This window comes from Chiloscyllium plagiosum, chromosome 34 (genome assembly GCF_004010195.1).
Source record: "Chiloscyllium plagiosum isolate BGI_BamShark_2017 chromosome 34, ASM401019v2, whole genome shotgun sequence".
NCBI classification, from domain to species: Eukaryota; Metazoa; Chordata; class Chondrichthyes; order Orectolobiformes; family Hemiscylliidae; genus Chiloscyllium; species Chiloscyllium plagiosum.
This window is the reverse complement of record NC_057743.1, coordinates 38,983,528-39,006,677: the sequence shown is the minus strand read 5'-3', so window position 1 is coordinate 39,006,677 and position 23,150 is coordinate 38,983,528. Positions and strand designations below refer to the sequence as shown.

General features: G+C 42.3%; 1 protein-coding gene across 9 annotated transcripts in view; it reads left to right on the top strand.

Annotated features, from left to right (window-relative positions):
* The first annotated feature begins 15,545 nt into the window (after positions 1-15,545).
* casz1 (castor zinc finger 1) overlaps positions 15,546-23,150 on the top strand; it is a 385,070-nt gene continuing 377,465 nt past the window's right edge. For all 9 annotated transcript variants that reach the window (XM_043676251.1, XM_043676248.1, XM_043676247.1 and 6 more), the window contains exon 1: positions 15,546-15,750. The gene's annotated coding sequence lies outside the window, so the exon portion shown is untranslated. The remainder of the gene's footprint in view (positions 15,751-23,150) is intronic.

Sequence of the window (23,150 nt, the reverse complement as noted above, 5' to 3'; positions counted from 1 at the left end):
TAATAAGGATGCATTGATCTTTGATGGTTCTTCTGCAGCTTCCAGGAGTGGAAAAATAGTAAACTCACATCAGTGTATCTAATCCAGTTGATGATATTGTATTGTGGCTGTAGTGCAATGAGATATATTTGTGGAAAACCTCCTCCTGCCTAAGATTCCAGCTTCACATATGATACAGTTGTGCATGAATAATGGAAAGTCCATTATGCTTCCTGATCTGCTCTCTCAAAGAACAATACAGCACAAGAACAGGCCCTTCGGCCCTCCAAGCCTGGGCCAACACATTTTGCCCTTCCAAACTAAAACTCTCCTGTTGTTCCTCCTCTGAACCTTCCATCGATACAAGATGGTACACTATGTTGGCACACAGAGAAGAAGGCTGCCTTCTAAGATAGACTTCCATTTCTTCCCAGTCATTTTGTGCATGACACTGACTCATTTTGGGGCCTCAGTGGATGTCATAATGAGAGTAAAATCCACCTAATGAGGGTGAATTGAAAGACTATATGAAATTGTGTGAGACACCTAAAAGGCAACCTTTTCGCACAGAGGGTGGTACGAGTATGGAATGAGCTGTCAGAGGAAGTGATGGAGCTAGCACAATTGCAACATTTAAAAGGCATGTGGATAGGTATATGAATAGGAAGGGTTTGGAGGGATATGGGCCGGGTGCTGGCAGGTGAGACTAGATTGGGTTGGGATGTCTGGTCGGAGGAGAAAGTGAGGTCTGCAGATGCTGGAGATCAAAGTTGAAACTTTATTGCTGGAACAGCACAGCAGGTCAGGCAGCATCCAGGGAACAGGAGATTCGACGTTTCGGGCACAGGCCCTTCTTCAGGAACCATTCTCCATTCCTGAAGAAGGGCCTGTGCCCGAAACGTCGAATCTCCTGTTCCCTGGATGCTGCCTGACCTGCTGTGCTGTTCCAGCAATAAAGTTTCAACTTGGGATATCTGGTCGGCATGGAACGAAGGGTCTGTGGACCGAAGGGTCTGTGTCCGTGTTGTATATCTCTATGATTCTATGACACTATATCCTTAACTGGCTACCAACATCTAAGAACCTAACCTGAATTTGGAATGGTAGCATATCGGAATAATCTTCATCAAAGCAAGATTCACCTTGACATAAAAAAATTTGCCCCGCTCCAGTTCTCAATCTGTGTACTCAGCAAACTTGAGCAATGTGTGATGAGCCCTTTCACCAGCGAGGTCTCTTTAAACCCCCTTTAGATCAGAATTCCAATGGAGCGCATTTCTGTCACTTGGTCCCAGCAGATGGCTGATTCACTAATCATGATTCAGTGCAAACATTAATGACAAGTGCAGTGTCTAAGTGATCTCGCCAAAAGCTTCTTGTCATTCTTTCAGCAATAATGCAACCAGAACAACAATGCTAAAAGTGGCTTTTTGCAGGAACATTGTTTTTAACGAGAAGTAGGCAAAATCTTCCAAATGAAGACTAATCTTTAAGCGGTGTATTTTTTACAAAACAATGGTCTTACAATTTAGTCGATTTATTATGGTCACATCAGGAAAGAGATATTCTTTGTTCATAAACCTCCGTCAGCAGTCTCTGCATTCTTGGGTGCATGAGGAACCCATTTGACTCTTTGACCTTCCAGTGAGATTAAATGGTGGCTCAGTGGTTAGCACAGCTGCTTCACAGCACCTGGGTTCGATTCCAGCCTTGGGTGACTACCTCGGTGGAGGTTGCATGTTCTCCTGTGTCTAAGTGGGTTTCCTCCCACAGTCCATAGGATGTGCAGGATTGGCTGTGGTAAATATGGGGTTATAGGGATAGGGGGATGCTGGTTAGAAGGTTGGTGCAGAATTGTTGGGCTGAATGGCATCCATTTGCACTGTAGGAATTCTATAGTTAAGCTGTGACTTGTTTCCATTTACCCACCTTAACACTGTATTCTGCAAAGCATTTGGTTCATAGAGTTCAGCTTATCCCAGTTTTAAATTGAACAACCTGTTGTTCCTCCTCTGAACCTTCCATCGATACAAGATGGTACACTATGTTGGCACACAGAGAAGAAGGCTGCCTTCTAAGATAGACTTCCATTTCTTCCCAGTCATTTTGTGCACGACACTGACTCATTTTGGGGCCTCAGTGGATGTCATAATGAGAATGAAATCCACCTAATGAGGGTGAATTGAAAGACTATATGAAATTGAGTGAGACACCTAAGGGGGAACCTTTTCACGCAGAGGGTGGTACGGGTATGGAATGAGCTGCCAGAGGAAGTGGTGGAGCTAGCACAATTGCAACATTTAAGAGGCATCTAGATGGGTATATGAATAGGAAGGGTTTGGAGGGATATGGGCCGGGTGCTGGCAGGTGGGACTAGATTGGATTGGGATATCTGACAATTTAGCTCCATGTCACTTCCCCAAGTACAATTAGGAATGGACAATAAATGCCGGCCTATCCACCAATGCTCACATTCCAAGCACAAAAGGAAAATAAACCTAATACTCATTGTCAATTGCAAAAGGGAATTCTGAAATTCTCCAAGCCTTTGTCACAGAGTCACAGATAGTTACAGTGTGGAAGGAAGCCTTTCAGCCCATGATGTCTACTGCGTAAATGAGCATCATTAGATATGGCCAATTTCTTCCTTCTGGCCCATATCTTTGTACATTATTTCTATTTAAATAAACATTCAAAGCCTTAGAATCATAGAATCCCAACAATGTGGAAACAGGCCCTTCAGCCCAACAAGTCCATACCAACCCTCTGAAGAGTTACCCACCCAGACCCATTCACCTACCCTATTACTCTACATTTACCCCTGACTAATGCACCTAACCCACACATCCCTGAAGACTATGGGCAATTTAGCACGGCCAATCCACCCTAATCGGCACATCTTTGGACTGTGGAAGGAAACCGGAGCACCTGGAGGAAACCCACGCAGACACAGGGAGACTGTGCAAACTCCACACAGACAATCGCCCGAGGCTGGAATCAAACCCGAGTCCCTGGCGCTGTCAGGCAGCAGTGCTAACCACTGAGCCACCAAAATGCCTTCCTGAAAGCCTCAATTGCGTGTAGAAGTGTTTCCTAATTTCACCTCCTGAAAGCTATGACTTTATTTTTTAGATTATTTCTCCAAGTTCTAGGCCCCTCATCAAAATAAGATAAACTCCTTTAACCTCTTTTTTCATTTCTCACTTGGCTCTTAACTATCCGTGCCAAAAAAGGACAATAATGTCCCGGTGCATCGCTGCTGATGTGCTTCTGCCAAATACAACAAGTTCATTAGCACAATGCTCCAATCCATGGTCAAAGCCACCACAAGAGGATCGAGTAAAAATTGAAGCTGGAATCATAATCTGGTACTCTCTGGAGGGGAATCTCACACCTTCACAAGACCAGCAGCAAAATAAGATCACTCTATCTACTGTGGTACCACCAGGGTGATGCCAGATGGAATGTATTCAGCCTGGAGCTTGATGACCACTAGTGTTCCACAGGGATTGGTTCTGGGACCTCTGCTCTTTTGTATTACTTAGAAGCCCTACAGTGTGGAAGCAGGCCATTTGGCCCAGCAGGTCCACACCGACCCTCCAAAGAGTAACCCACCCAGACCCATTCCCTTACTTCTCTACATTTCCCCTGACTAATGCCCGTAACACTATGGACAATTTAGCATGGCCAATCCACCTGACCTGCATATCTTTGGATTGTGGGAGGAAATCCATGCAGACACGGGAAGAATATGCAAATTCCACACAGTCGCCTGAGGCTGGAATCGAACTGGGGCCCCTGGCACTATAAGGCTGCAGTGCTAACCATTGAGCCACCATGCCACCCACATTGTGATTTTTGCAAATGATTTTGATGAGGAAGTGGAAGGGTGGGTTAGTAAATTTACCGATAACATGAAGGTTGGTGGAGTGGTAGATTGTGTGGAGGGCTGTTGTAGGTTGTAATGGAACATTGAGAGGATGCAGAGCTGGGCGAAGAACTGCCAGATGGTGTTCAACCTGGAAAAGGGTGAAGTTATTCATTTTGGAAGATCAAATTTGAATGCAGAATACAGGGTTAAGGGCAGGATTCTTGGCAGTGTGGTGGAACAGAGGGATCTTGGGGCACATGTCCATAGATTGCTCAAAGTTGCCACCCAGGTTGATAGGGTTGTTAAGAAGGCCTATGGTGTGTTGGCTTTCATTAGCAGGGGGATTGAGTTTAAGAGTCACAAGTTATGCTGCAGTTCTATAGGGCACTGGTTAGACCACACTTGGAATATTGTGTTCAATTCTGGTTGCCTCATTATAGGAAGAATATGGAAGTTTTACAGATGGTGCAGAGGAGATTTACCAGGATGCTGCCTGGACTGGAGGGCATGTCTTATGAAGAAAGGTTGAGTGCACTAGGGCTTTTCTAATTGGAGTGAAGAAGGATGAGAGGTGACTTGATAGAGGTGTACAAGATGATGAGAGGCAAAGATAGAGTGGATAGTCAGAGACTTTCTCCCAAGGTAGAAACGGCTGTCACAAGGGGCATAATTTTAAGGTGATTGGAGGAAGGTTTAGGGGAAATGTCAGAGGTAGATTCTTTACACAAAGAGTGGTGGGTGTGTGGAATGCACTGCCAGTGGTGGTAGTAGATTCAGATACATTAGGGACATTTAAGTGACTCTTGGATAGGCACATGAATGATAGTAAAATGAAGGGTATGTAGGTTAGTCTGATCTCAGAGTAGGATAAAAGGTTGGCACAACATCGAGGACTGAAGGGCCTGTACTGTGCTAGACTATTCTATACTCTATGTTATCAACTGACTTTGTGTTCTGTTAGCGAGAAACATGCTTGTGCATCTCTGTAGGAAGGATATTATTAAATTGGAGAGTTCAGAAAAGATTTACCAGAATGTTGCCAGGAATGGAGGGTTTGAGTTATAAGAGGTTGGATAGGCTGGGACTTTCTTCCCTGGACCTTAGGAGGCTGAAGGGTGACCTTACAGAGATTTATAAAATCATGAGGGGCATAGATAAGGTGACCAGCAAAGGTCTTTTCCCCAGGATGGGGGAGTTCCAACCTAGGGGGTATATTTTTCAGGTGAGAGGAGAAAGGTTTAAATGGCACCTGAGGGGCAACATTTTCATGCAAGGGTGGTTCATGTGTGGAATGAACCGCCAGAGGAAGTGGTAGATGCAGGTACAGTTACAACATTGAAAAGACTTTTGGGTAGGTACCTGAGTAGGCAAGGTTAAGAGGGATATGGACCAAATGCAGGCAAGTGCGACTAGTTTAGTTTGGGACACTTGGTCAGCATGGACTGAAGGGTCTGGTTCTATGACATAATTAACAAGGGTGTTGGCAGAAGCCCAGTTTGAACATGAAAGATTGTGTTAAAATATTATCCTTTCGCAAACAAAGTGAACTGAAAACCACCCAGAACACAAGTGGTAACAGTTTCTTTCTCCTCCAGTGGTTGAATAACTGTCGTGAATTCAGGCGGGTGGTACCTGAGCTCACTGATCACAATTACTGGTACAAGTCCCATTTAACTTCTGTCAGCTGACATAAGAGTCTCTTTATCTTTGAACATTAGTCAAATAGGATAGGGTTTAATAGCTGAATGTGTCTTACAACAGGCACTGTTACTAGTCACTTCAATTACTTATATGTGACTCATTAACTGAAGGGACAAGGAATCTGAATCATTGTGGTTTATTATTTCAGTGGTCATTGTTATCACTTGGCTTTATGTCTTATCAGGGTGATCCTTTTATAAACGAGTCACATCTGATGCGTTTCAGTTCCCACTTTATTTTAGACCCGCTTTTTAAAGATAGCAGCTTGGTTCAGATCAACATTAGGACTTCATTAAAGACAATGATATTACTTCTCATTCATTTGCATAACCATTCTGCGTGCAAAAATGTGTTTAATTCTGTAAGACTTCAAGGTAATGTTTTATCTTCCATTCATTCTTATAATTTGTGTCATTTTTATTGAGGGCCACTCTCAGAGATACTTCAATGTATTATATCCCATAGATCCTGATAGAGAACCTCTCCTCCTAACTTGATATCTTTGTTTAAAGCTGAAAATGTGTTGCTGGAAAAGCGCAGCAGGTCAGGCAGCATCCAGGGAACAGGAGAATCGACGTTTTGGGCATGAGCCCTTCTTCAGCTCTGATCTCCAGCATCTGCAGACCTCACTTTCTCCTCCTATCTTTGTTTAAAGTAAACTTCAACTCCTCCAGACCTGGTCAGTTATATTCTTGCAGGCTTGGACAGAATTGACATACTTGAGGTAAATGCAACTCCAGAATGCAACAGGGTTGCTTACCTGGTCCTAGCAGTGAAGCAGGAAGTTGAGAGCTTATTGAAGTAGCTCTAAGTCATTCTCACAGGATATCCTAAAGTCAGCCTCATTTTAGCATTCACAGTTAACCCTGAACCTGAGTTGGCCAACAGATGGGATTTTCTGGAACTGTGATATAAGAAGCAGTTCTGAAAAGGCTGCAATGGGTGCACTGAGCAACTCAATGAAAATGGTCAAAATAAAAGATCTGCTGGAAATCTGAAACAAAAACAGTAAGTGTTGGAGAAACTCAGCAGGTCTGGCAGCATCTGAGGGGAGAGAAACAGAGTTAACGCTTCGAGTCCAGTCACCTTTCATCAGAATGCAAATGAAAATGGTTGTTCCGCAAGATTGAGAATTGTAGGTCACTCTACCCTAACAGGGTAAGTGGGAAAAGAACCTCCATACATTTGGATCTCGAGGCGAGGTCATCCCACTGCTGGCCAGAGGCAATGGGACACAGCAAGCACTGTTTTGTCAGGGTCTGTCTCAAGCAGCACCCTGACACAACACCCTGCGCTCTATAGGTTTCCCTGGGATGTGAACTGAGCAAAACTATGACCCCCGGAACCTGGAGAAACGTCAACCTGGTGAAAGACACTTTTTGGTTTGCCCAAAACTATCGGTTTTCCAGAACAAAGAGTTGACCCTGACCGAGTGTTGGAGAGCGGCACATTCCAAGGTCCAGGACTATGTGCTGAGGGATGCACTAAAGCCTGGGGAAGCTGCTGCCAAGGCGCAGTGGGGAAGGACCACTGTCTGAGGTCTTTGTGCTGAAACATAGCAGGGTCTGTTAAGTTTGAGATCCCCTTATAAGTGTTCTTGTCATGTATAGAAAATGCCTGTTGTTGCAAATGGATTGAAGCCCTATTAAGGAATGTCAAAGTTGTACTGTATCTTCTGCAATGTTTGTACTGAACTGCTTTTGTACTTGTTTTTGTATTTACTTATAGATAATTTATGAATAAAGTACATTTTTGAAATAAAAAAGCACTATCGACAGTCTAAAGAGCATAGGGTGTAATTCCCTGAATATGTTTATAAGTGGAAAAACAGTATTACATGGAAAGCACAGTCTAACACGGGCTTACACATGTAGCTGTCAATATATCCAACATTCCTTCATTTCTCATGAAGCTGAACAGAAAAACCTAAAATCCTCATTAGGAATTCGAGTGTTAAACACACAAAATCTAATGAATGGGGGTGGGGAGAGTCACAGGTTTTTTTTTTGACATTTGATCTCATGTGTTATATGACATTTTGGATGCAATAATTGCACTAACTTTAATTTAAAATAAGTAGCACTTGCTTTTCTGCAAAGTGATCTCTATTGCCATTAAGAATTCATTTCTTTGTTCAATTTTTAAAACGTCTTTCTCCTAGCCGTAGAAAACAATCTGTTGCTGGAGAAAGGTGTTTTAGCTGCACGTAATTCTTTAAAAAGTGGATATGAATACATAAAGATTTCAATGTGGCCGATTGGATCATGTCAGCTGTGGAAATGTACCTAATCCTGCTGCTATCCCAACAGTCAGTGGAGGTGAGAGAGCCCTTTGCAGAAAGGCCTTGAGTGTTACCTTTGAGGGTGGCACTATGTGTATCTAACAAACACCCCCTCCCCGCTCCCGCCCCAGATAAACCAGCACCTTTAAATATACATTGGAAAGTAGACAGGAGCTTCTGGCTATTTTAGCACCAGATGTGGGAGCATCGTTGCAGAGATATCTCATGACTCAGCACAAAGAGAACCTTCAATCCCTGGAGCTTCTCACTGACTCCCAGCAGCCAGTTATTTTCCTTACACTTGCCCCTAGGGACAGAGCTAAGAGCTGCACAAGGGTAAGGCATAGATTACACAACATACACCCTATCACCAAGGGATGAGCTGTGCTATATACACTATTCACTTTTAGGGAATTCAAGTTTGCTGCACATTATTTGCAACTGTGTGTTTGGAGTTTTCTTTTGATGGAGTCAAACAGTGTTTTGGTGAATCAGAGGACTGGAATCCATGCTGGTTGAGTTAAGCCAATGTTGGAAATTTACCTGATGAATGGCCTCATGAATGGGAAACTATCACAATGTGGCCGCACCAATGTTTTAGAATGGGCATTTTTGGTCAAACTGATAGTTTATTATTCTGCCTCTGGGATATGTATGGTCCTTCTCATCCTCTTCCTCTTCCAGTTAGTCCATAGTTGGGCCTCTCTGGATGACTGGGACACAGTGTGCAATGAGTGTTGGGGACAGCAAATTATGACCATTTTTTGTGAAGGAGTTTTCGTGAAAGATGCCTCACAAACAGTCAAACAGGTTCTTTATAAAGACACCTATCAAATTTCCTGTGATGGTCTGGCAGCTCTTTGCTTCGCTATCGGTGGTCTCTCCCTTTATGTTATCTTATTGAAATACATAAGATCCTGATGGAACTTGACAGGGTGGGCACTGAAAGGGTATGCCCCCTTGTGAGAGAGATGAACATGTGTAGGCTGATGGAGTCCCTAAAGCCAGCTTCGAATGAGTTTAAGACATAATCATTCCAGGTAATGGTGACCTTGACTGTGTAATGGAGATAACTGGGAGACCTAAGCCATTGGCACCAATGCTCCTCTGCTCCTTCATGAAGTGGCTGTAGGTACAGCTCCATCAATCCCAGGTAGGTTTGCCTGTATCTACTTTGATAGATGTGGGTGAGAATGGGTGACGCCATCCAGTCTGTTACAATCAAAGGTACCTCACGGCGGAGCTGCAGTTGTCTTTTTTCTTCAAGTAACACAACAAGGAAGAGAATAATCTTTGGCATTCCGATAGCCATAATTCTCACTGGAACAACTATAAATCTAAGTATCAAAGTTCTGGGACTAAAATCTCTAAAAGTAAAGAAAATGTCTTTATTCATTCAGTCATGTGATGTGGGTGCTACTGACTAGGCTTGCCTTTATTGTCCCATTCCCCAGAGGATGTAAAAGGTCAACCACATTGCTAAGGGTGTGGAGTTACATGGGGGCCAAATGAGGGAAGGACAGCAAGTTTCTTCCCTAAAGGACATTAGTGATCCAGATGGATTTTTCCCCAACCATTGTTTCATTGTTAGACTTTTTAACTCTAGAAGAAAGTGAGGACTGCAGATGCTGGAGATCAGAGTCAGAGAGTGTGGTGCTGGAAAAGCACAGCAGGTCAGGCAGCATCCAAGGAGCAGGAGAGTCGATGTGTCGGGCATAAGCCTTTCATCAGGATTCTAGATGCTTACTCAACTTGAATTTCACCATGGCAGCATTTGAATCCAGGTCCCCACTTCATTACCTTGGTCTCTGGATTTAATCGTCTAGTGATAATACCATTAGGCCATCACCCAACTACCAAATGTTGTTGAAATATTTGGATCTCACAAAAATGAAACCCCATGTTCCTCTGAACTGAAGGAAGAATACAGATACCTGGCATCAATGTTAGACAATACTTGTTTGATAATGCAGAACATGCTTTGGTCAGCCATACCATATAAGCAGTCTGCACACATTGTATGTTCCCAGTCTCCATTCATTTGAAATTTGTATCCAATTTTGCAGTCCCATAATTCACCCTGGTGGCAGGTGGGTTACAGGAAATTGACCCCATTATTTGAAGTGCATTTGGGAGTCAATTTATGAGCACAGCTTGCTGGAACTACTAAGGTCAAATAAAAGAAGTATTGTCATGATCTGCAGTTCAACAGCAACCGCACATTAAAAGTATCTCAATGGCTGTAAAATGCTTTGGGATGTCCTTAGGTCATGAAAGGTGCTATATTAATGCAAATCTTTTCTTTCTTATTTCTAATCTTCACATTCAGTGACTTTAGTCCCTGCAGAGAGTGGGACTTCAGTGGACAATTTACATCAGTTATCATTGTTGTCATTAATATATTTATACAATAATAGTCTGAAACAACTCATAGAAACTTATCACTCTATAACAGGTTATTGGAATGTTTTCAAAGCTTGGAGGTGTGGGGTATAAAGGGAATGGTAGGAAATGGCCCAAGTCCCCAGAGAAAGGATACCTCATGCAAATTGGAAGCCTTTCAGTGACCTAGATTTACCCACCAATTTGTCTCAAAAATGCCTAATTTGGGGAGAATATGAAATCATTAGACTAGGAGCAGAAGTGATTTATGGGAATGGTCCCAGGGATGAGGGGCTTCAATTCTCTGGACAGATTGAAAAGCTGGAGCCCTTGTCCTTAGAGAATAGGAGGTTGACCAGTGTGTTGGTAGAGAGACTGCATTCAGAACTATGACCGGATTGGACAAGGTAGATAGAGAAAAACAGCTCCCATTGATGGATGGGTCAAAAAGCAAGAAGGTTAGTTGGATTTCATCAGCAAAAGAACCAAATGTTAAATGAGATTAATCACTTTTGCGGAGTTAGGGTCTGGAATGTACTGTCTGAGAGTGTGGGGAGGCAGGTTCACTTGATGCTTTCATGAATGATCTGGAAGTTGACCTGAAGAGAAAAGAATTGCAGGACTATAGGGAAAGGCAGAGGAGTGAGACTCATTGAGTTGCTCTCGCAGAGGGCCAGCACAGACACAGTGGGCTGACTGGCCTCCTGCTGAGCTGTCGCCATCCTGTTGAGATTTTAACAGATGTCATGAATCAATGTGTTTGCCTCAAACAATTAGAAACCCTACCTTTACTTTGAGAGATTTCAACTTAGGAAGCCAGTATACAGCACAGTCAGCCAATAATGTTACATGGAGCAATCTCTAAATTACCTCTCTAATTGCTGTCGGCTATACTCGCTAAAACACCTAACTTAAATGGTATTGCAGCTCTTCTCTAAAATATTTACGAGTATTTAAGTTGATTCTCATTTCTCAACTGATTTGCAAACGAGTTTGGAGGCTTTTTCTAAAGGTGCAGGGGATTGTTGAGTTGGAACTCTGAAAAATGAACTCTTCTTTTTCTGCACCAGATGACGTTTAAGTGCTCCCTCAGCTTAGGCACCTCACAGATCAAATGTGGTGTGTGGGTCCCTTTACTTTATCCAGCGACATACTGAATTGTCAGCCTCAGTCCCAGCAGAGTCCCTGCTGTTGTAACAGTGTGACTGCGGCTTCTCAGAGTAAAGACAGTCAGCTTAATGTCAAGCGTGCTTGAATAAACAGGCAGTTTTATGCTGAGGATCTCCAATCACTAGGAAAGGAATCTGGTCAAACTCACTTACTTTTGACCTTCGCAGTCAAAAGATAAAAGACACTTCATTCCATTAGCCTGTCTTGGATCTTAACTTGGGTCCCAGAAGCAACAGCAGAGTATTCTAACCCATTATGGCTTCTAAAGTCCCTAATTCTTACCATCTCTCTTCACTATCTATTATGTGATGCTTTGAGTGACAGAGTGAGATAAACATGTTCAGCCTTCATTCTGGTGTGACTGTTGGACATTTCACTCCCACAGCAGGCTCAAGCCAGAGGATACAGATGTAAGTAATAGGATTAGGAACATAATATTCAATGTTATGTGTGTTATATATTTAACTCCTGTGCTGGTGCAATAAAAGTCATCATCACACTGCTTACTTGCTCTGAACATGTACTGGAGGACTAGAGTAATTTATCACCATAGCTGGCTTGCAAGTTGCACTCACTGTAATTCATTGTTTTCTGTGTTATTTTAATGCTTTTACTTATTACAAAGGGCACACAACTACACTCTGGGGGGTTAGACCAAGGAAGTCACCACTCAAGAGCTGGTCAGTGAGATTTTTTTTAAGAGCACTCCATCCGCTTGGCTTTTAACAGCGTACAGGATCTGAAATAATCATCATTCAGTTAAAGGCACAGTAGCCCCGAACAAATGTTTGTGCCAAGTGTTTGGGACGAACCAAATTAAGGGCTTCCCCAATGACTGGGGGAGGTTATCCAGAGGTCAGAGGGACCGTGCTGATTAAGAAAGTTCCCAGTTGAACCCCAATCATTGCGGAATTAACTGTGGTGTCAGCACCAACACAGTCAGTAGCACTCTCACCTCAGACTTAGAGGTTTATGTATTCCAGTGATTTGATGGCTGACACTTTGATGTCATAGTGAGCAAGTGCTGCGCTGCTGCAGTACAATGTTATACTCCAGCTCAGGTTTAGCTGTGACAACCCATGCCTCCCCCTCCCCCACCCCTCCCACATCATTACATAACCTCTTGGCACTCACCATCAGGATTCTCATTGATGTAAAGTGACCAGAAACAAGTCAATGGATCAGTAGGTGCAACCAAGCAGGAGTCGATGAATCATTGCCTGTGGAACGTCAATGAGTGAGGAAGTCATGCTTTATGGAAAATGGGGACAGTACGACAGGAAAAATGAAATCAAAAAGGGCAGATTGCTTAACATGAAACCCTCTTTAAAATTGGCACAATGTTCATAGCTGAGATCAAGATAGAAATGTGAAGTTTGTATTCTTTCAGCAGGTCTCTGCTTTGTGTATAGTAGGAAATCAAGTGAAGCAGAAGACCTTATACACAACTATCCTCTCGACAATGACCGATATTATTAAAACCTAAATATTCTATAATAATCATAATGTGCAACTGAATCACATTTTAGCTCCTACATAAATGGGGGGGGGGGCGGGTGTGTTTGGAAAATACAGACCAGTGGAACTTCAAGTATAGCACAGAGTTGCCAGCGTTGTGTCTAAATAGTCACCCAATGTCATGTGTTGATTGACACTTTAAGCCATCAGCCAAATGCATGAGATGTGAGGGTTTTGTTGATTGTGCTGTCTTTTGAAGAAGAGGATCAGAGATCACCAGTTGGAGAGGAAATTGGAAAAAGTAGACTCATCTAGAAAACCTAGGCGAAAGTGAGTACTGCAGATGCTGGAGATTAGAAACAAGAGTGTGGTGTTGGAAAAGCAGCGCAGGTCAGGCAGCATCCGTGGAGCAGTAAAATCAACATTTCTGGCAAATACCCGATGCCTGATGAAGGGCCTTTGCCCGAAACATCGATTTTCCTACATCAAGAAAAGCTGCAAACATGCCACCCCAATATGACATTGACTCCAGAAAGTCAAGTTTGACAGAAACAATGTCAGCCATTGGGTAACGGGATGATGATACTAATACCATGGGCAGTTACGTACTAGTGGAAGTAAAACCCTCGTTCCTTGTGCTGAGCATGAGCTATGATAAAGCAGATTTTAGATAAAATTAATCAATCTCTGCTTTTAGTGTTTCACTCCATAAAAATCAACACATATCTGCTCACTTTCAAGCATTTTAAGAAAGATGTGGAGGCTTTGGAAAGGGTGCAGAGGAGATTTACCAGGATGATGCCTGGTATGGAAGCAATGTCTTATGAGGAAAGGCTGAGGGCCTTGAGGCTGTTCTTGATAGAGAGAAGAAGGTTGAGAGGTGACTTAATAGAGACATACAAGATAATCAGAGGGTTAGATAGGGTGGACAGGGAGAGCCTTTTTCCAAGTATGGGGACAGCAAACACGAGGGGATACAACTTTAAAGTGACGGGAGATAGATATAAGACAGATGTCAGAGGCAGTTTTTTTACTCAGAGAGTAGTAAGGGTATAGAATGCTTTGCCTATAACTGTAGTAGATTCGCCAAGTTTAAGTGCATTTAAGTTGTCATTGGACAGGCAAATGGACATACAGGGAATAGTGTAGGTGGGATGGGCTTCAGATTAGTATGACAGGGCGGCACAACATCGAGGGCCGAAGGCCTGTACTGCGATGTAATGTTCTATATTCATTTGCAATTGTTGCCATTATATTCTTCAAAATATTTCACTTTGACCTGTTGTTTCTGGCCTGTATCTCCTCTGGACATTAATTACAAGGTGGAGGCTGGTCATACACTCAATAATCTTGGCCTGCCAAAGGAGAAAACATAGCAGGCAGGGATAAAAGAGCTAGAGAGAAAGAAAAAAAGAATAAAACTGCAAACGCTGTAATATTAAATCAAACGGGCCATAAATAGAAGGGAAGAGGAAAGGAAGTCTTTGGAAATGGCAAAAAGATACACATTCATTGACAAAGGGAAGGGGAAAATAATGTTTTTCAAAATGTCTGTAAGTAATGCTCATGTTCTGACGGAAAGGAATCTGCGATTCCGGTCTGGCCTACATGTGACTCCAGACCCACAGCAATGTGATTGACTCTTAACTGCTCTCTGAAATACAAGCCACACAGTTCAAGGGCAATTAGGTATTGGAAACAAATGCCGAACCAGATACGCTCACACATACAAACGAATAAAGAATGTCGAAATTACCAAAGGATGCAATACTCATTCAAAAAGAGTCGGGGGTGTCAGTGAGAAGTTAATGGAAATGAGGTGTGAGGGGAATGAAGCACAGGCAGCATGGTGGCTCAGTGGTTAGCACTGCTGCCTCACAGCACCAGGGACCTGGGTTCAATCCCACCCTCAGGTGACTGTCTGTGTGGAGTGTGCACCTTCTCTCTGTGTCTGCACTGGTTCCCTCAGGGTGCACTGGATTACTCACACAGTCCAAAGATGTGTGGGTTAGGGTGGATTGCCTCTGTTATATTACCCACAGTGTGTAGATTAGGTGGGAGAGGGTGGACAAAGTCACCTGGTTATAGTCCAACAGGTTTAATTGGAAGCACAGTAGCTTTCGGAGCGACACTCCTTCATCAGGTGAAGCATGAAGGAGCGTCGCTCCGAAAGCTAATGTGCTTCCAATTAAACCTGTTGGACTATAGCCTGGTGTTGTGTGCTTTTTAACTTTGTACACCCCAGTCTAACACCAGCATCTCCAAATCATGGTTATAGTCCAACAGGTTTGTTTGAAATCACAAGTTTTCAGAGCGAGGTACCTGACGGTGGGTGTGATTTTGAACCAGGTTAGGTGGGTCAGCCATGGGGAATGCAGGGATGGGGTGGTGCATTTGGATGGGGTACTCCTCTATGTGGTCCAGAAGGGCCTGTTACCCCACTGTAGAGATTCTGTGCCGTTGGCCAACATCCACAGACAGTGACATGGCGTGCTGCTACTCCCAACTGCTGATGATTTCCTGTGTGTCTGCACTGGACGTGCTGCAGGTTCTGGTTGCACTTGGAAAGCGGCGGTCCGCGCGCGGGGGTTCCTGACGCCAGCGGCCACGCCCCTTTCGCTGACTCCGCGTTCGATCTCCATGACGACACGCTGTATCAAACGGGCGGGTGGGCGGGGCCAGGGGGTGGGGTGTGGTGTGAACACGGCGCGCTCCGATCCGCTCCAGCGCGGCTCCCTGATCCAGGCCGGGTTTTCCCGCGAGGCGCCGCCGCCGAGTTGGAGAAATGAACAAAATTCAATAATACGGAAAAAAAAACCCTAACCAAGTTCATCGCGCATGCTCCAAAAACCCCAACCATCCTAACACAAGACACATCGAAAAGTCACCGAAAGCAGCCCAACTGCAGGTAACAATCTCAGATCTCCCCTTTTCAAACCCCAAATCAATGAATTGTTTGGGAAGAAGGAGCTTGACAATAGCACTGGGGTTTTAGAGCAGGGATAAGTGTGTTGTACATGTCTCGCTGTTAATGCTGCCAGTTTAATATGATCTTACTGTTCTGTGCACAACATGATGTGTATCTGTGTGTGTGTGCGATCAATCCATTAGCTTAAGTTTAAAATCAGGATTTAAAATATATATTTAAGATTCTATGTCTTAACCTCACCTTTTATTTTGCTCACAACTAAATTGGGGTTTTGCAAAGTTGGGGACTGCAACCGACAGAGAAGCGAATAAAAATGTTTTCTCCTAATTGATGTGACTTTAATTTGATCTTGGCTTTCTGTCTAGCTGGGTGATATCTATCTGTCTGCAATAGGCATTTTGTTTTTTTTTCCATCGCTCACTCAACTTGAATTTAAATGGCATCTGCGCGGATTCGCTCCTTTTTCTCTTAATTATTAGCAAAAAAGGGAACCTTGTCAGGGACAGGAGTGACACGGATGAAAATAAGAGTTTACTGTGATCTCGCAACCAGTGGGAAGCAGCGATTTTCCTTTGCCCCCTAGTTTCTTACACAATCAACTCTTGAGTTTTATTCGTTTCGTCTTGACAAGGGTTTGTGGATTAGAACGGAGACTGTGTGTGTCTTCATGGGGACGAGGTGAGTTTAATTTACGATCTTGTCTTAAATATTGATACGTCTCTGTAGATAAGTTTCTGTTTTGGAAATGGAGGGGGTTACTCGTTATTACGAGAAGACAGTCAGAGGCTGACTGGGAAGGAGGGGTATATCTTACCGTCTCTAAGTTTAGAGAGGAAATGAACTGTGATGCACATTGGCGTGGTCGTTCGTATGGAGGGTTAGACAGAGGGATTGGGGGGGGGGGGTACCTAGAAGGTCAGCCTTTCTTCCCGGCAAAGCTTAACCTGTGGGATTTCATTGTTGATGGAAAAGGGGGTTTATTCTCTATTCTGGGGGAACGCGCAGACTGCTGAGTTTTGTTTCTTTTTTTGTGTGACCTCCTTGACTTCAATAGAAAGTTTGGTGCGAGCGAACACAAGCCGTGGAAGTGCAGATGATTTGGTGCGCGCACTAACAGAAAAGCAAACAAGGTTATTTTTATAATGGCATTTTCAGAATGTGGAGCGTGATTCGCAGTTTGCGTCAGTTGGTGGGGACGGCAGAGGGGCGAAATTTGGGCAGATTGAGCAGAAAGGCAAAACGCTCCTTATTTTTGGGAAGGAGGGTGGTCACTCCCCTCGGATTATAACAGGTGCCGGGACGATCTATCAATCTGGGAGATTCCAGAGAAAGGGAGACAGAAAGGGAGTTTGAAACCTGGATAAGGACAAATTATTTGACCCCAGCTGATTCCCCCCTCTGCCCCCTCCCTGTCTTTTTTGCCCCTTTCACTTCTCCGTTGCCTATTCCCCTCCTCTCATTGCAGACCGAGAAATCCATGTGAAGGTGCAGTGCTCTGTGAAAGCTTGTAGAGAGACGGAGTACTTTATCCTGTCCAGGGCAAAGAACTTGCCTTTTTGAACTGCCGGGGGTGGGGGGGATGTGGAGGTCAGTTGAAACCCACATTAGTTTTTTAAAAGTTCAACCTCCAGCCCCGGCAAAACTGACATTGTTTTAACAGCAACTTTGTAAATCAAGTTACAACGCAGCGCCGCCCTCCTCCCCTCGATGCCTTGTTTAATTTATCATTTTTAATTCTACTGATGATAATCTGCCCACGTTTCCATGGCTACATAAACTGATCGAATTTAGAACGCCAAATTTGATGAGACTTTAAAACACATCCAGCATTAAAGGCTTCACGTTCTTCTGGCATCTCGCTCCATCGCTTAATGATTATGTTGTTTTCTTACCAAACATGTCATATCTATGGCGACCATGGAGGGTTATTGTCTTTTTCGAGCAGTAGTGCACATAAGTAATTAATGACCTTTTTTCCCTCTTTGAGCACAGTCAATGTCATCTTGCTGTTTTATCTGGTGTCATAATTTACACCATTGACAAATATTAGCTGCATTGCTCAAATACTCTGTTAGAAAACAGAAAACACTTTGCCAGAGAAAACTTAAGTTTGAAACTACAGCTCATTCTGATGTGCTTTCAGCATTTGTTGTGTATTGGATCTCTTTGTTGCTGTTTCTATCAGATTTGTGTGTCAATCTAATTTTAACCTGTTTAATTTCAGTCGAAATAATCTGCAGTATTCTTAACTATCATAAAATAGGAGGATACTGTACACAGTCACGTATAAGTGCTAGTTGTGTAAAATGATTAAATGTATTTATTAAAGATAAATTGTTCAAAGTCACTGCTCCGGATTGAATACAGTGATTGTGGCAAAAAATGGGCATTTCAATTCTTTCGACCTTTAATATTTGCTTCTCAGCCATTTCCAAATGCTGTGCAGATTTATCAGAATCACAATGGAATTGTCCTGATAATGGCAGGTTCGGCTAATTAGCAATCAATAATTAAAAAGTTAAGTTGTCCAAGGTACAAGAAAAAAATCAGCGTGGAAAGAAATGGTGGAAGAAAGCAGCGGATCGTCCGATCCTGATCTTCCTGTAATAATGTCGAAGTCAATAGGAAGATACTGTTCCACGTAGTTCACATTTGTGTAATTATTAATCTCAATTGTTTTTGCGCGATATTGACATTGTAATAATATTTCCTAACTGTCACCATTCTAAATCTACTGGAGCACCACAGCTTAATGGCTAGTTAATTTAAACTCCACGCGTTGACTTACAAATGACAGTCAGTTGTTGGAATAAGGGACACTGCAGCTGTAGATGCAGTCAGCATAAAAACAAAACTGGGCTTTTGTGCTTTTTGGAAGGTCTGGTTCACTGTGTGCACCTACCTTATGATTTACATAGTTAAACAAAACTTATGCATTGTTCATTCTTTCATTGTGTTTGCCGTAAATGTGGGGGGGGAGAGAAAAAATCGTCTACATTGTTCCTGGAAATGAGATCTTGTGGCCTGTAAATGGTCGGAATGTAATACACAGTTCACAAACCCGTCAAAGGAAAAGTTAAGATTTCTCCCTGTTGCCCTTGGTCAGGGTTATCATCTGTTTCCAGCATGTGTCCTAAATGCCTTTGAAAAAAACATGCACTGGAAAAATGATGATTTGCCCCTTTAGAACTAATTATCATTCTTAATAAGTATTAAAGGAATGAGACAGCATTGCTAGTATTACAGAGTAAGCCTCAAGGTGAGAGAGTCATCAGGACAGTGGCTTCAGGACAGAGGCAGACTCATCGTTTTGATAGGAGATACTGTTTCCTGAGCACAGCTCAGGGTGGGGGTTAATTATTTTGATAGATTGGCAGCTGTCAGTCAATCTATGAAGATGTTGCAATGGCAGGCAAAACAAAATTAAAACTTCACATCCACTTATTAAAAACCTCCAGAGCTTCCTTTGCTACATCAAACCTTTCTGTGTTTCTCTTTTTTTTCATCCTGTGGAAGTTTTTATGCTCTGTTTTATTTGCATTAATAAGGACTGTTTCATGTTGACCACTGCAAATAACCCCAGTGTGCATTTAACTCTCTCCTGCCCAAATACCTTCGTCTGTTTTCCATTGAATTTATTCTCAAAAGTTAAATAAACAGCTTTTTTAGAAAAATGAATCATTCAGTGTAATCTCTTAGTGAAAAGCATATGGCAACCAAAGAATCTAAAAAAAATTGTCCACAGTCCATACTCCAATTTAACAAAACATGAATTGAAAGACCTCTGTAGTTTGGTTATGATTACGATGATCAAGGACAGTACAATGTCTAACTTCAATGCAGTGGTCTCTATTATATAGTGGAAAAACTGAAGCTCCAATTGGAGGGTCAAATTGTCCCAATTCACCTCCTGTGTACTGATTAGAATAGTGTTCTTGTTATGGAATTACTATCCTTTAAATAAAAAGGCATTGAACTCTAATAATGCTATTGTTTAATCTGTAAGGGACAAGGGGATTGTGCCTTATAATGTTTAGCAGAAAGATTATTAAGGAGCTGAGATTTGAGCTCACTCTTTTAAATAATTTGTGGAAGAATACTGGCCTGTAGCAAACTATCGAACTTACTGAAGGTGAAACTACTCTGTGTGATAACAGAATGTTATGATGCGAAATGCATGTGGAAGTAATGCGTGTGAAAAAATAAGTCCAAAGACGTACACAGTCATTCTAAATATTAAATACAAAAGCTCCAACTGCAGTATCCATATTTATGAATTTACACAACCAATTCAAATATAAAAAATATAAAACCTAAATATTTTTAATGCAATCTTTAGGGAATTTGTTAACCAAAGCTTTAGCACATCCAGGCTAGTTGGATTTCCTTTATACAATATTGCATGGTCAAATCTTTTTACATTGAGATGACTTCTTTTTGGAAAATTTTAGTGCAGCTGCAATTTAATCAGACAACAATGAATTGAGAAAAGTTTTAATTGCTTTAATCATTTATCTATGGAGTAATAGTTACAGTGGAGATAGGGGACTTTAATAACATTAAAGTGCAATGTGCAGTCTTTTATTCCATCATAAAATTTGTTGGAACATTTGTTATAACCACGGTGGAAACTAATGCCACTGGTCATAAAGTACCTAATCTGTTTTTACACTCATTTTTAACTGCATAATTTTTAAAAATATGTCAATTCTAGCTCAATTTGGAAAGCAGTTTCTATCCTCTTCAAACAATACCCACTTAGCTCCAAACCAGCTTCATAGTGAAGGAATCATTTGGCTCAGTTGGTCTTGGAAACACTGTTTTTCTTCAGTTTGTGCATTTCCTGATCATTTGGTTGCCACACCATTTTTTTTCTGCCTTCCACTCTACTTGATAGTATTGACTCCAGTGTCTAACCTGAAATTGGATCCTGTCCTGTGTACTCTAACCCTTCTATTAAGCACCAGTCAACAGAAGAAAGCCCAATTCATTGTGGGTCAAGGAAGGTAGAGGAGGGAATCCCTCAAGAAATTTAAGAACTATATAGATGAGCATTTGAAATGCTATAGCATATGAGGTTGCAGGCCAGGTGTATGATTAGAATAAATGGATGCTTCATCACTGGTACAAACATGATGGGCTGAACGGCCTTTTTCCATGTTGTAAAAGCTTTATTCTGAGGCCAGTTATGAGCTGAGAACAGCTAACTCAGTCAAGGCTGAGGAACTGATCGATGCTCTTCCTGATTTGTGACTGAACTGCCCCCACAAGCCCCTAATGAAGCCTTTCCACATTGAGCCGCATGTTCTATATGAACTGTGTGTCATGGCTTTCCCCAGTCAATGAGGTGGCAACTGCTCGATAACTCCCAAATGCAGCAAAACTCATCAGCTAGTTTTCTTAAGTGGTGACGTGTGCTTTAAACTGCGCTTCCCCATAAAAAGGTTCCATTGTATATGCATAAATATTGTCACATGATTGGGAAAAGAAGTTAACAAGGCTAGCTTTTCTGGAATGTTCTAGTTTCTCACCATTCTATAGTATATCCTTCTCAGGGTCTGTCGGTTTTTGAATCTGAGGTATCAGTTTTATTGTCTCACACTTCACAAGTTTCTGTTCAAAAAATGATAATCCCACAGGTCAACTATCTATAAAAGCAGTACACCCACTGTCCAATATTGCTCAGTGCAATTGCTGAAACGCTCATGTCGTCATTTTCCATTTCTGCTTCAAAATAAATAAGAATATCGAACATACTGATACATGCATGGGGATTCTGGATTTTATTTCAGTCACGAGAAAAGGCTACATTGCTCACTTGTGTAACAAAATACACATTCCAGTGTCTAGCTTGCAATGTACCTCACCAGTGTTGACCAATTCCCTCGAGGATCCCTGTTTTTCTGTATTGCAAACACTTCGACTCTAGTTTCTGCTCTTCCTGCTATATTAATTCCGTGTTATATATCTCTAGTAAATGTATTATTTAACTACACAAAAAACTTATAAATTGACTAGTAATGTGCTTGAGTGAGCAGCTGCTGGCAGCCTGGTTTCCAGCAGTTAGTCACAGCTCTTTTCAGCACTATGACAGTTATTAAATATAAAAAAAATCACGTTGGTTTAAACTACATTACGTCCTACTGTCTCCACCACCCTCCCCAATTTTATTCTTTGCCCATTACACCCTGTAGGCATTTGACTTACCCCAAAAGGCAAATCACACAAGAGGTTTGTCCTGACCTGACATTGCCAGCACATCAATGCCCTCTGTGATACAACCGAAGTCATACTCACTCTCTCCTTCCATTGTTCCCAACATCATTGGGATTTTTCTGACTCGTTACAATGTCTTTCAGTGATCTCCAACCATTTCATAACCAATGTGCGCCTTTGCTGTAAGTGTCGAGATTGGGAATAACAATTTGTTTTGCATTCTTTCTCCCTCGCTGAAGGGGAATAATGTTGGTGGGATGGCGGTGATCAGGAGAGAGTGGGTGGCTGAGGTGGAGGTTGAGCAGAGTTTGTATTATAGGGCAGCAAAGTTAAAGATCAATTTGGAAGGCACTTTATTTCTGAATGTGTTTGATAAGGAGTTCCACCAATTCACGATAACACATAAACATTTCAGCAGCAGCATCCGATCAAACATGAGACTTGAAGGTGTTAGGTTCAGTCAGAACTAAGGCAGTTTACAAAATAGACATTCTGTCCAGTGGCCCCACTGTAAACTGAACAGCAGCAGTGGACAATGAGTTTTTTTTTATTGGAGAAAACAGCCAAGAGCGCAGGTAGTGAAGATCTGTAACTCTCTCTCTCCTAAGAAACTGAAGTAATGTGAATGGGAAACTTCAAACTGAGACTAAGATATTTTAGCTGGAAATGTGTTGCTGGAAAAGCGCAGCAGGTCAGGCAGCATCCAGGGAACAGGAGAATCGACATTTCAGGCATAAGCCCTTCTTCATATTTTAGTTAAGATATTTAAGATATTTTAGTTAAGAGAAGCTATTTAAAGGTTATGGAGCCAAAGTGAGTGGGTAGGCCTATAATGAAGATCTGCCATAATCTAATCAAATCATGGACAAGGCACAATGGACAAATTGGCCCTTGTTCCTGTGCTCTCTGGTGACTTCCTGAAGAACTGTAATTACTCTGAGAATCTGTGGTACTCACATTGGCCAGACTGTTTCAGGAAAGTGCACTATATGTTTCTCTTTGGAGATGTTAAGATTGGGAAAGCGCAAAGTCTTATTTCTGGCCTGTGAACAAGAGCCGCAAATGGTTTGGATTGTCCCCGAAATCTCGGCTGTGCCGGATCTCTATTAGCTGAGGAGAAATGAAGGTGAGCAGTGGGAATTCCTGTTGTAGGATTCTTCCCA